This window comes from Lepidochelys kempii, chromosome 2 (assembly GCF_965140285.1).
Source record: "Lepidochelys kempii isolate rLepKem1 chromosome 2, rLepKem1.hap1, whole genome shotgun sequence".
NCBI lineage: Eukaryota > Metazoa > Chordata > Testudines > Cheloniidae > Lepidochelys > Lepidochelys kempii.
Window position 1 is genome coordinate 58,747,141 of NC_136381.1, and position 15,144 is coordinate 58,762,284.

Consider the following 15,144-nt stretch of genomic DNA (forward strand, 5'->3'; position numbering starts at 1 on the left):
CTGAAGTACCCAATTGTGACAAATCTACAGAAATTCATTAATTGGGAAATAAATACACTGTTTTTAAAAAAAAAAAAAAAAAAAACTTGTGGTGTTTCTTTTGCAGGAAGTATGTCCAAATTTTACCTCCAAGGGGACAAAATTAAGATGTGCCTTCCACACATTTTCTTTGAAAAGTGCAAGAGGAGTGCTCTAACTCAGACTTCCCAAAATGTGTTTAAGTTCCAGGGTCTCAAGAGGTTTCTACTGTTTCCGTGTGGTCATATTAAAGCCTCTACCTGAATTTCATCCAGTTCAATGGTCTGACAAAACATTAAAAGAAAGAAAAAAAACTGATTCCCTTGATGTTTTAGAGTCTCACTTTATATTCTAGGTTTTAAAATATAATTTTGCTCCAGATAATTTTCTGTTTTCATTTTAAAAGTTTCTCTATTTCCTTCCTTAAATGAAATGAAAGAGGCTAACAAATCTGCTGGGTTATTTTGAAGTGAGCTGAAAGTATCTCAATGTGCGGTGTGAAACATTAGTGTCTAAGCTGTATTTTTAAGAACAGGTTAGAGAAGAAGTAAGAAGAGAGACTCTTGATGAAGTGTTTGTTTATGTATTTAAGCTTCTTGGATAGTTAAAACGGTACAGATTTGAGACAGATTTTTCCTCAGTGCAGTGCTAAACAGTACATTGACAACTATGCACATATAAAAGACTTCAACTATTAAATACTTGTGACATCAAAATACTGGCCCCTGACATCAACACTAAACTCAGCTGAAACTTTATTGCCATGAGAGAGGAGAAATCAGGTAAATCTAAGCACAAGCTCCTTACAGAACTCTAGAAAAGACCATTTCAGCCAGTCTAGGGTCTCTTCATTTTTCCCCATTCATCTGTGTAACTCCCATTGCTAGTAAGAACAAATGCATAAGGACAGAATAGCCCCTTAGCCTCTATACAGCATGGAACATACATATATTGGTCCAGTACTTTGTATATTTAAAGAATATTTGATTACAGCATTTCCAAATATTTTTAATTGTGGTAAGTACTGAGAGAGGATTCCACTGGAATGAAAACATAGCTCTCATTGGCCCTTTTTCCTGTGTGTGTGTGTGTGTGTGTGTGTGTTTGTATGTGTGTGTGTGAATAAGTATTGGGTCCCAGTACAGCTGTATTTACACATGCAGAACTTCCATTGATTGTAACAGGGGTTACACTCATTTGACAGCATGATTAGAGGAGATTTAAGCTGTAACCACCTACAACAGAAGCCAACAAGCTGCACAAAAAGGACAAGACAGTAAAGGCATTCGCCTGATTTTGTTTTATAAAAATGGGTTTTCTAATTCCATTGTACTCTACAAGAACAATAATATTTTTTTTAAATCCCTATATCATCTGGCTCCTGCACTGTCAAGGTATGTTGAGTAATGAGATTATTGACTTTGTCTGAGTCTAAATCTACACTGTTTTGGTATCAAAGTGACCATTTGGTAACAAAAGGATCCTAAGATTCTACTATCATAAAGCACAACAGGAGAGGAAATATGTTTTTGAAACTATAAAACTGTGTGTATTTTGTAGCAGTTAATCCCAGTTCGAAATAAAATGGGCTTGTAGCACAAGCAAATATACAAAAATATTGAGAGTATAAATTGATACTAAGGGATTTTTTTAGTTTATTATCAAAACTAGCATTTGGCAACAGTACCAGTGTTTTGTTTTAGATATTGGGAAAGCATCTGAAAGTTAACATTCAACATTTTTTTCTTAGGCTGTTTGGTCTAATTCATTCTGATCTTTTAAAAATAATTTTAAAAGACAAATTATTTTGAACACTTTTACCAGCCACAGAAATGTTAATTAATTTACTCAAAAACAGTTAATGAAAAGCCTGCAAAGGAGACTGTTTAATATTTACTAACATAAATCCTCAAATAGAAGGGTTAAAATAAGTGATTCAAGGAAAAGATAAAAGGTTTCCTGGGTTGACTATTATTCCAGTGGTCTGGCTTCAACTTTGCAGTAAAGGGAATAATTTTTATGGGAATGTGGTTATTCACAGCAAGACTACAGTTGGTGTCAGTGTGAAAAATTCTTCTTTAGGAGAGTGTCTCAGCAGGAATAACAGATCTAAAAGAAAGGCAAAAGAAATTACAGAGAACACTGACTGGTGCAAGTGACAAATTATGTTTACAAATTGATGGGTAAACCCATCGGAGAGGAAGAAATGGGGACAGCAGTAAATCAGAGATTTGTTCCTAGGAGTATGCGGTCTGCCTAAGCTTTCACAAATTACTTATATTCTGAGTTACGATCGTTTTTTTGTTCTTGTTTTGGTTTTTGGTGGTGTTGTAAAGTGAGTAAGGCTTTTAGACTGTGGAGCTAGATTTTGATCTCAGTTGTGTTGGTGTAAAATATGGAGTAACTCCATTGAAGTCAATAAAGTTACTCCAGATTTACACCAGTGCACCTGAGATCAGAATCTGGCCCACTAAGTCAAATACTGCTCTGATTTACATCTGTACAAACCAGCTATAGTCCATGACGTTGCATAAGTCTGAAATAGGGCAGAATTTGACCCTTTTAAATGTTTTTTTTAAGTTACCTCATTACATGTTCTCTAAACTGCTTAATATATTTGTAATTTTTTAATGAAAAGGACACTGTTTAAGTAGTGGAAACCTGATTCTTAGCTTACTCTACAGTACACTAAAATTGTTTTAATTTGGTGAATGTTATCCATCATGATAATATATTGCACTTGTGTGGTTCACATATCTAAAAATTTCAAAGTGCTGTATAAACAATTAGGCCACCCAACACACCTCTGTGAGGTTGGTGTTATCTTCCATTTTCAGGAGAAATGGAGGCACTTAGAAGTTAAGTGATTTGTCTGAGATTGCACAGCAGTCTGTGGCAGAGCAAATGGAGAATTTAAGTCTTATGGTTTCCAGTCACTCATTTGAGTCTAAAGAAAGCAAAAAAAAAAAAAAAAAACCCACCAAAATCAATAATACTTTCTCTTTGTGAGGCAGACATGTGCTGGATTCTCTTTTTTTCTTGTGTCTCTGTAAAAAAAACATTAAACTTGCAGATTTCTCCCAGAGCTTTAAAAATGCCCACGTAGCATGATGGGGTGAACGTGTGCTTCATATTTCCTTTGCTATGATGAGATCACTAAAGTGGCTACATTAACAGAGATGTACATCAACACAGTTGTGTCAATTTCAAGAAAAAATTATAATTGCAGGAAAAAAATGTTTGTCAAATTGGAAAGGACAATCTTGGTAGTCAGTGGACATTGACTACTCTTAAAGCAAATATCAAGATTTGTTGGTCTGAGAATTAAATACTGACTGAGATGAGGCCAAAAAATACTGAAATTCAGTATTTTTCTCATAGATCAATGAGCCTGATATTCTCTGAAGCCAGAAGCCAACATAAACATTCTTACATATATTCTAAATGTCGTACTTCAAAATGTCTGGAAATTGCCCCATTATTGCTCCAGATACTAAAAAGATTTTTTGTTTGAAAATTACTTTCAAAAAAGGAAATGCAGATAAAACTGTTGACCTCTGATAATCATCTCAGAATGCAATCATTTGCACAGGTGATCTGATTGATAAAGCCTGGTAATATCAAAAACTGAAGAGGTAAACAATCTGGCTCGTCGTGTGCTTTCAGATTTTTGCTAAATGATCTCCATTTAGCCATGGACATGGGGCCATCAGCCATGGTCATGTTGCTGGGTCTGTCCGCAGTGTTTTACACTGCTGATCGTGAGATGTGGCTGACTTCCAGAGAGAACTGGCAGGAGTGGGTGAACAGAATGATCTACTTTGAGGTGTATGCCTGTCTTTGGGCCACAATGCTGAATCCTGTCTCCCATCTAAGTCAACTTGTATGTAAAACTGCTGGAGGAGATTCTGGATTTTTAACATGGATTTTCAGACCCATCAGAAAGCAGATGGATGAAAGACAACTGGCTAAACTTAGTCCCTGAAAAAGACACAGGGAATGCTGATAGGAAAAGGAGGATGCTATATGGCCAGACTGTAACTTCACTCTAAATTGTGTGAGGACATTTCCCCACCCAGTCATCATATATGGAGTCGGTGTCATTCTGGACTCTGCATTGCCCCAGAATTCGCATCAGTGATCAAAAATGCCTTTTATCATTTTTCAGCTAAGCTTCAAATAATAGCTTACAGAGGTTACACCTCTTCCTGTCAAACAAGGAACCAGCCACAGTGAGTCAAGTGTTTAGCATGTCCAGGCTTGATCGCTGCCAGATTCCCTATATGGAAATAACGGTGAATACCATGACAAAACTTCAGATAGCCCTACACATCGTGGGCCACCTTTTGAATAACAAAGCCTTCTGAGAACACATCATCTCACTGTTCCCCATGCTGCAATAGGCCATCAGATCCTATTTAAGAACCTAATCCTCATCTTCCAGACACTCAGCAATTCTGGTCATCAATGACACAGCTGAGATTAAGACCCGTAGGAGTAGGAGACTGTGCCTTCTCAGCAGCTGGCCCATTGTTATGGAACTCCCTTTTACTGAGTATCACAGTGACGATGGATCTCAGCATGTGCAAACTGAGATACAAAACCCATCTATCTGCAGTTGATTTCCCTCAGTAACAATCCAAGAACAGCTCAATTTCTCCTCCCTGAAGAAGAGGGAAGAAAGACAGAAAGGGAAATAGAAAAAACGAGAAATGGGGAGGGAATCTCCCCTCATTGCATATACAAGGGAGTAGATGGATAATACAGTTTTCAAACTGCCTGTCTGCAAATGTAACCATTTGTTAGTGCCCAGATACTCAAGTGCTGGGTGCATTAAAAATATCTTGACAGACAGGAGTAACATTAATATTTTGTACTTGTTTAGTATCTCAGGATCTCATGCACATCACAAACATTGAATTAAGCTGCACAACCCCTTTGTGATATAGATAAATAAGCAATAAAACTAAAGTGTGCATTCATCAGGCAATATCTTAGCTGAAAGCCTTAACACATCTGAAGTTGGCTGATGAATGCTCACCCTAGAACATGTTGTTGCACTTATATCTTATTGATGAAAAGATAGGAGAGGATAAGTCCATTAATTTGCTCAAGCAGAGAGTTCAACTGGGGTTAAGCAAAATGTTAGCCAGAAGTGGACTAGATCAGTGTTTCTCAACCTTTTTGGTACCAAGGATTGGCTTGCTGCCTTCCTGAACTATCAGGGAGATCTCAGGGACTGTTGCCAGTCCACGGACCAATGGTTAAGAAACACTGGATTGGAGAAATCAGGGATTGGCTTCTGTTTGTTTCCTATTTCCTATTTGTCCTTCCATATTAGGTAGAGGAAGCAAAGGTTAAGTCTCCACCTACCTTTCCCTAGCAAATCAGCTGGAGGGAGTAGATTTTACACACACGCGCACACACACCTTTCAGCTGGAGAAAGCAGGAGCCATTGGAGAAGTAGTTTAAAATACTATATGTTAACCACCCTTTTGCCTCTTGCTCTTTCCAGATTATTGAGTGGGACTGTGGCAGTAATGGGCATAAAAGGAGTAGCCACCCACCCCCCTCAGCTAACTGACATTAGCAAACCTTCCAAAAAATAGCTACCATTCCTGCTCCACTCAGCTCAGCAGCAGCATCTCCTTTGATACCCAGCTACTGCTGCTGAGAAGGGTAATTGGGGTCAACATCTGCCCTGTGTCATCTGGAGAGCTAAAGAAAGGGGAGGAGGAGGAGGAAAAAAGGAAAGGATTTTATGGAGAAGTTCATGCTGCTCAAAATGTGGCAGATTTAGATATGCTTAGTGATAGGTTGGTGAAAAGGTTTTTTAATCCCAGTGTTTGTATACATTAGGAGATAATTACATTGGAAGAAAGACTCATTAGCCAATTGGATTAGTTTTCATCCAGGACATTTTATAAGCAGAATGAATATCTGTCCTAGCAATGAGGAAAGTGAGGCATAGAGACAGGTTAAGTGATTTGCCGGAGGGGGCACAGAGCTGAAACAGAACCAGTGTTTTCTGTGCTATTTAACCACTAGAATCCTTTCCTCTTCCCAGAAAGTTATTTAATTTTCAAGCTTCTATAGAAAATACAGCAACTTCATCGTATTGCAAAGATTTATAAGTGTAAAGTATCCAAACAATTCTGAGAATATAATGTCACTAAAAATTGTATGTGCTTAAAAATGTACCTTTGTTTTAGTTGGCTCTTATAGATTTGCCATGAAGTAAATTTTGAAATATTAGCCATGTTCATCGATTTTCTTCCTTTCTTTTAAATGTAGCCATTTTTTATTTCCCCCGACTTTCATTAGTCACAGATTTGATTTTTCAACAAAGGTGTATCCACATATAGCATGAATCATGTCATAAAGAAGGTATTTACAGTGTGAAGTGCTGAGATTTTAAAGTAGGGTGAATCTGACACTTTAAACTTAATACTGTGCTTTCCAGGAAGGAAGAATTGTTTAAACAGATCCACCTGAGTGGTATTTTGTCAGTCATATAGCAGATTTGTCAGGAGAACTACACTTTTCCTAAAAGTATATTCTGTGTGAGATAACTAGTCAGTTTGGCAGACTTCTAGCAAAAATTTGGATTGCAATTCTAAAATATTTCCCACCTTCCCTATGTAATGACATACATTGGGGAAATGCAGAAAGAAAACTACATCAAATTCTAAACAATTATTAAATCATCTCACCACCTTCTAGATCCCAGTTTTGCAATATGATGAACGAATCTGGTATGGTGTGATATACTCTCAGAATAAGAACCCTAATTCTAAAACTATAGTCTTTGAGGGAAGCTGAGGGCCTTTGGATTTTGTAACTGTACTTGTGGTTATTGTCATTTGCTCTAGTACACTTACTGTGGTATACCAGGATGCTTTATATTTTCAGCCTTCCCTTTCAATATTAGAAAGATTTCAGTATATTGGGTATATTTTAAAAGTGGTAAAAATGTATATATAAAACTAGAATTTCAATTCTGAAAATATCTACACCTACTCCAGTGCAGAGGTAAAGAAACTAGCAAAACAGGTAGACAGGATGAAATTGTCAGCAGTTTAACTTCGCGCACAGAACCCAGTGCCAGTATGTACACATATTCATACATGTAGCCCCATTAGATCAGATTCTGATATCAGTGGTGCTCTTCTGGATTTATATGAGCGTAACTGAATTGAAAATCTAGACTATTGATTTTTAGTGGGACTACTCCCATGGGTAAAGATTGCAGGTGAGGCTCCTATTCATGTTGTGAATACTCTAATATGAATGGAACTGGTCATGTGAACAAGGAGACTAGGATTTGGTCATTTATATTAGAATCTCCTGGGGCTATCGGGGGTAATCAGTTATTTTTGTCAAGGTCCAGATTTCTTGGTCAAGGTCCAGACTCCAGAGAAAATACAAAATAATAACTAAATAAAAAGATTTTTCAGTCCATTCAAAAGCATCTGGCAGTCTGGATTTGGCTCCCAGTCCGCCTATTGACTACTCCTGGGCTAGATCCTCAACTTGGGTAGGCTGTCATAGCTCAGTTGAAGTTGATGGACCTATGATCATTTAAACCTTGAGGATCTATCCCTCATTCGTGTAAATAAGAATAAAATATTAGTGATTAATTAAAATTCACTAAAATAGCATGTTAGTGTGTGTCACTTCAATCAGTGCACAAAATTGTGTTCTCATTTACACGCTGACAAGTGAGAACAAAACATGATCCAGTGTGATTCCTGACAGGGGTTGGAGGGGTTAGACTTGCAAAGTAGTAAAATGTTCCTTACATGCTGTTGGGGAAAAATCAGCTCACTAAATAATTTCAGTTCCCAGCCCTTGGGGTTTGGAATACAGTTTTCAATCCGTTGGTGTCTGTTTAGTCACTGATTTATTCCTTTGTCTAGACCTGTTACTTAATGGGCATTTAAGAATGCATTTTTATGTGAATATAAACTGTATAGTTTCTTTCTATCAGTTAAGTAAAATGGGAGTATTTTAAAACTCGTCAAGGTCTGTTTTAATTCCTTGACTGTTCATCCACAAATTGTCAAATGGAATGAAGTGGATTTCAAGAGCTCTCTTTGTTTTTCATATCCTGTGCCTGACCTACAGGTAATCCGCACCTTTTTTCTTCGGCACAGAATAATTGTGGTGGGAAAGCAGAGAAAATGGTAGGGTCACAAAGTGCAGACTAGACAGGGATGACAGGTTCTGCCAATTGAGTGCCAGTATTGTGAACCTGCGAACCGTAGTCCCTGCTTTTTCACATGGATTTATGTTGTATGTTAACAGGAATTCCGTGATGATGGGTTAGGCAGTTCAGAGCAGCACTTTAGCCTTTATTACCTCTGATTGAAAGCTAATGCAGGTTTTTGTTGTATATTTAGCAAGTACAGAAGAATAGCATTGTACAGAAGGTAAATATTTATTGCATTGGCAGATGTTTAATATTCTGTGTACAAATATAGATGTACTGAACTGTTTCTGTAAATGAGATGTTTCATGATCTTTATACCAAATGAGAAATCAAGATTTTATATAAAATTTAACTACCAGAATTAACAAATGGCAAGATTTCTGCTATTATTTTTCTAAGTTTTAATCATAAAAAGCCATAGGAAACTATTTACTTTAAAGAGGAATCAATAGGTTTGTAAACACATACCACACACATGAACCAGCTCTAGTACTGTACACACATCTGTCAGTCAAGCAGATGTCATCTTGTAAAGCACCCTGTACAATTCAAGTTTCCTAAAGGAGAACAGAGTTGCTTGGGCAGGTTTACAGGGTGATGTACATCTGGTGTGGCAGATATCCATGTAGAAAGGGCATACTTGTGATGTCTGGAATAGACACACTAAAAGATGGCGCTGACTCAAAACAAAACAAAAAGAAAAGGAGTACTTGTGGCACCTTAGAGACTAACCAATTTATTTGAGCATAAGCTTTCGTGAGCTACAGCTCACTTCATTGGATGCATACTGTGGAAACTGCAGAAGACATTATATACACAGGGACCATGAAACAATAGCTCCTCCCACCCCACTCTCCTGCTGGTAATAGCTTATCTAAAGTGATCACTCTCCTTATAATGTGTATGATAATCAAGTTGGGCCATTTCCAGCACAAATCCAGGTTTTCTCACCCTCCGCCCACTCCCCCCCCCCCCACACACACACACAAACTCACTCTCCTGCTGGTAATAGCCCATCCAAAGTGACCACTCTCTTTACAAAATGTATGATAATCAAGGTGGGCCATTTCCAGCACAAATCCAGGTTTTCTCACCTCCCCCCTTTTTTTCCAAAAACCATACACACAAACTCACTCTCCTGGTGGTAATAGCTTATCCAAAGTGACCACTCTCCTTACAATGTGTATGAAAATCAAAACAAAAACCCCTAAGCACAATAGTCTAAACTTCAAGGATTTTTTTTTAGTTGAGGATTTTTATGTAGATCACGTTTATAAAGGATTGTGACTTTTAACTTCCTATGCCAGATCTGTTCTCACATGTACATGACCAAATTTCTCTACTGTTCAGTAGGGAGAATGAAGCAGTGGATATAATTGCGTAATGACAGATATGAGGTGAACAGAGAATCCCAAGGATCATTTCCTGTGAGTTGGCTAGCTTCCAGCTAGTCTCAATGGACACACTGATGTAAAGGCTAAATGAAAATAGCTTGCTCTGAAGGGATTTCCCCCCCCCACCCCTTTCTCATTTTACTTTGTAAAGCAAGGTATTGAAACAATTAGTTGACAGCATGGTGTTAGTTTTCTCACGGTAAATTAGGAAGATTAAGCAAACGTGGAAGTGCATTTTGGCTATAATCAGCAGATTTGGGGCTGTAATGCTTCTGCATCCTCTTGAGGATATGTTCATAACATTATTCATATTCTCCCTTTTCATAATGTGCAAACTTGTCCAAAGCCATCTTATACTCGCTTTTTATTCAAAGATTACAGTATTGCTGTGGCTTTTTGGGGTTTTTCAGTTTTGTAGCACAGAAATACAGAGGATCCGCATGCTAGTTATTACATCACTGCACTTGGCATGTACTACTGGCACAGATAAGATGAACCATTGCAATGGCCTTAATTTCTTTTTTATTAATTTTCCTAAAGTAAGTTGAATAGTAAGGCATACTTTTATATAATTATGGCACAAGCATGCCATAGGGGTGGTGAGATGAGCAGAATAATGTAAATATTTGCAGACCATTTATGCCGTAACTTAAAATTTTGTGTATGAAGCTATGTTCAGATTCTAAGCTACTTTAAGGGGCTAGATCCAGAAGGAAATACCTATGCAGGCTGGGCAGGCTTTTAAGTGTTGTGAATGATGGGTCTGGGGAAATCACATTTCGCCACTGTGCAAGAGCAAAAAAGGGAGAAAGAGGGGGCGAAGGTTGCAATAGGGAGTTAGCAAACGCTTTGGGAATGGAGGAGAGAGAGGACTTGAGCTGTGCTTTGGAAGACTATGCTGGACTCCTCTATTCATCCCTTCTTTCTGGCTTTGCTGCATTTCATCTCACCTTTCTGATCTCATCCAAGGCCCATTTAAATCAATTGTCAGGCCCAAAATGCAGCTGCTAAAATGATATTTCTCACTGCTGTTTTCACATGGCTTCATTAGCCTCCCATCCCCTTCCACAGCAAGTTCAAGCTTCTTGTTCTCACTATTATGGCTCTGCAAAGCCCTACCTGCCTGCTATCTGTACTCCAAAGAGCTAGCACAGTCCTCCCCGTTCCCGTTGCTGACCCCTTTCTCCCAGGTCTCCCTCCTAGAAGCCTCTTTTGCATCCTTCTGCTTTGGCTTCATGCTTTCCTGCAGGCTACTCGGTGTGCTGAGAATTCCCTCCCTCTCTGCCTTGAACTCCTCTTTAAAGCTCACTTCCTCCATGAAGCCTTTCAGTGGCCTTTCCCCAAAGAATTATAAAAACCAAGAACAAAACCTGCACTGCTTCCAGACTGTAGCTATGCAACATGGTTTGGAATTGAATTGTCCTTTTAGGGTTGGCGGCTGACTTGATCTGTGTGTATAGAGCTGAGTATGCTGACAGTGCCCAATAAATGATAAGGTAGCAGCCTCCATGACTACATAGCCAGTGTTTTCTCCTCATCAATAGAAGGTACACGTGCACCAAGGGTAAAATTTTCAAATGTGCATAAGTGACTTAGTAGCTTCGGTCCCAATTTCAAGTGTCTGAGTCGCTTGGAAGCCTAAATTTCATTCAAAATCAATGAGATTTAAGCTGTTCAGTGCATAAGTCACTGAAAAATGGGACTGAGACTCCTAAATCACTTAGGTGCTTTTTAAAATTTGGGCCCCAGACAATACTGAATGCATTTTCCCTCCCAGTGATCATTCTTGCTCTGCAGAGTAACATCTCGGGTTCTATGATCAGAATCCCAAAACTGGATGCAAACATGTCACCACTTGCAGTCCCTGATGAGGATTTCCAGCTGGATGTGCTGAAATTACAAGGTCAACACATTTCGGAGTAAAAAACAGCCTTTTTTCAGCATAATTCACCAGGTACTTTTACTGCTTAGCGCATTGACCCATCCTACCCATCTCCAGTAGAATCTAGCACCTTTAATGCAGAGATGGTATCTGTGCTGATTCCAATACAACAAAATACATATATGAATAAATCATATACATTTATTCTAAGTTCAGCATGAATACTGTGTTTCTGAAGGGACTTATAAATTTTTCACAAAGTTGTAAACTTACATATGCTAAAGGCATGAGAGGGAGAATAAAAGCAATGCCTGGATATAATTTATCATATACTTTATTTACAGTATGAAAACTTTTAAACTTTATATGTGTGTGATTCAGTGGCCTGATACATCTATAAGAGAGGTACGGGAAAGACATTATTCATAGCTTTCTTAAAACTTTTAAAAGGTGTGTTTATAAAAAGTTGTTTCCCTCTTCTGAGGACGCTTTTTTAGAAGTGCTTTAGGATTTTCTGAAAGTCTTTGTGTTTTCATTGAAAGAGACCTTTGCAAAAATGTACTGATAAAGAATGAAAATTCTCTCACTCTCAGTCACTCCATAAACTTCATTTAATCAAATCCCTATGAGATCGCTTTGGTAACCCATGGTTTTAAAATGTTAAGACCTGACATTTGTTGAGAATTATAGCTAACAAAGATACCAAACAAAGCTTCAAGTAGCTGCCTCTGCTTGGGGACAAAAAGCCCCAGACAAAGCAAGCAGGTGAAAACAAACACAGGATATTCCAGAAGAATAGGCAGACTAGATTAATTAACAGTCAAGAGATAATTGGCTTCTGCAAAAAGATTTCCTGCTAAATGAGTTAAAGAAAAGCATTTTTCCATCTGGTGTCCAGGGCTTGAAAAATTTACCCAACGCCCACTAGCCCAAACTCTTAGTCAGCTAAACAGAGTGAAAAATAGCTGAGCCACCCTGTCTCAAACCATACTTAGCCCCAAAGCCATAGTCCAGCATTTAAAAGGAACAAAACTGTTGCATACTGTTTTTGACCTCTGTTTAACTGTAACATATTGTCAATTTTCTATTTAATCCTTTCTAAATTATAATTTGCCTCCCTTGCTTTTATTTTACCTTCTTTCCCATCCTGACTTCACCTTTTTCTTTTTATTTCCTATAACAGATCATAGAATATCTTTCTCTTTGTAGTTTTCCAGGTGTTTTCTCTTTTTCTTCTCATTCTCTACTTTGTGTTCTCTGCCTCTTCCAATATATTTTCTGTCTCTACTTCCCCTCCCCCCCACTTAGCTCTGCAAAATCAGTCAATCTCTCTCTTTCAATCTCCTATTTTAATTTATCCTATCTGCTGTTGAGCTCAGGAGGGGAGGAGAAGATTACAGGGTCAAAGTCCTTTTTATCAACCCATCCAGGTGAGCAGGCAACTACCTCAATCCCAGCTGCTGGGAAAGGAGAAGGTGCTTGTGATGCCTACTAAGATGCTGTCCCTAGATCCTGTCTTTTGTATCCACCTCTGACAAGTGGGGGTCCTGTCTACTTTGTAGTTCCCTAGCCCCTAGACCGTCTCTGGCTGTTAGCAAGGAACAAAGAGCATTCTTTCTCTCACTATTCCCATCTACTGTCCAAGAGTTTCCGGTGCCTGCCTGGGTTGGGAGGTTTCCACTACTCTAACACTCCCGCAGCCTCTCCTGTGTGATGGGATGGGTCTCCGCTGCTTCCCTTAGCTTGGTGGCCATTGCAAGTGGTGTGTCTCCTTCCCATAGTCTGTTTGAGCCTTCCTCTCCGGTGACAAGCTCCAGCTGCAATTCATTGCTCTCCTAGGCTTTGATAGAATGAAATTGCCTGGATTCTTGTCCATTTCACTGCTGCAAACAGGTTTCTGAATAGCTGCACGGAAAACAGAAGATTCATGTGTCACGCTCCTGCAGCAGCTTGGAAAAATCCCTCTGAGCAGTAGAGGCACAAAAGCATGTTGTGTGTAGACTCAGAAGGATGACGCTGCATTAATTTACATCTGCAGCTCACATATGAATGATTATTGTCACACCTATACAGACTAGAAACTTGTTTTGGAAATGCAAATTTAGATTCTACTAGAGTTGATGTCACATGGCCAAGAAATTTTCTACTTGTATCAGCCAAGTTGATTTTCAAGCCTTTCTAGCATCAAATGTGTAGTTTTAGTTTTGGCTTTGACTGTGCATCAAATCCATTGTATCTGCCAAAGCAGGCAATGCCTTGGATGATGGTTAAATCTGAGCAAATATAGTTCTGCCTCTCACATCATGGTTCATTTTTATTTCTCTTTTAGCTAAACTACTATTAATTCAAATACAAAGGTGCAACAAAATTCTTGTCACTGTATGAACTGCACACTTTACAAATATATAGAATAGTTATAAAGTAAATATCATTTTTCTAAATAGCTTTAGAAATTTTCTAACCTGTGTCCTCAGATAGCAACCTATTTTTGTTTTGTTTTTGTTTTGTTTTACTTTAAAAATTCACAGCCATCATGTGAGGCCAGATAGACTTTCTTTTCCTTTTTTCTTATCTGAGGTTGTTGACCTCAGGAGAGGAGGAGAAGGTTACAGGGTCAAAGTCTTTTCCTCCTTGGAGCTTGCTGCTTGCTGGGAGAAGACTGGCTGGAGAATAGATGTTTTAGAACAGGGGTTGAGGGTCATGATTTTAATTCTGTTAGGGAACAGCTGGTTTGAGTTTCTTTCCACTTCTATCTTCCCTCCATCCCTCACAAATCCATGGAGAGAGAAAAATTTGTTCAGAGGGAAGCAGTAACACAAAAATACACAATTCCAGTGTTTTAGCACATCAAATGTATCATCTTTTTGTGGGGCTTCATGTTAGGCGGGAAAAGAGAGCATTATTGAAATATTTGGAAAATACTGTTTTATACACTGGATTCAGTTTGAATTACAATGCTAGAGGTTTGCTTATTTACCTGCCAAATGTCAAATTGTTAATAGTAATTCATGTTCCACTGCCTTTTAATGGCAAACAACACATACTATATTACTTTGTAATTTACTGAGATAAAGCTAATTATAAATGTATTGTATTAAAGTTTATGTACAAGGGACTGAAGAAAGGTCATTTGACTTGGCTATTTCTATTTAGATTTTTTTTCATCTTTGCATGCTGCTTTCATACACTAAGACCAAAGAGAAAGAGAGAAGCTCACAACTCTCAAATGAATGGCAAACTAGGAACAGATTTTTTTGTCTGCACTCCTCTGAAACATTGGCCTTGGGCTATGTTGGTGTGTGGCTCAACAGCAATCAGAGGTCATAATTTCATTGGCGGTTAGCATCAGGTTTAATTTTTCTAATATGTTACATTTACCAAATTGTCTGGTTTCAGTTATACTTATGCACTGACTGAATCAGCTTTGAGCAGCATGATGTTTTAAGGTACCTGAAAGGGTACAAGACCATTTATGGAACACATACACTAATTGTTTTTAACCACTTTCCTTTCTAAATACAAAAATGTGTTTTCAGAAAGTCATATAATAGTAGTAGTAGTTAATGACAGTGCACTTTTTTCTATGAATGGAACATAAAAAATGAGTAAAATTGTTGATTTAACAAGACTGCCATCTA

The 15,144-nt window shown here is 38.2% G+C and overlaps 1 protein-coding gene across 10 annotated transcripts in view; it reads left to right on the forward strand.

The window, feature by feature from the left end:
* Positions 1 to 15,144, forward strand: part of EYA1 (EYA transcriptional coactivator and phosphatase 1) — a 231,452-nt gene that overhangs the window by 189,827 nt on the left and 26,481 nt on the right. The window lies entirely within an intron of this gene.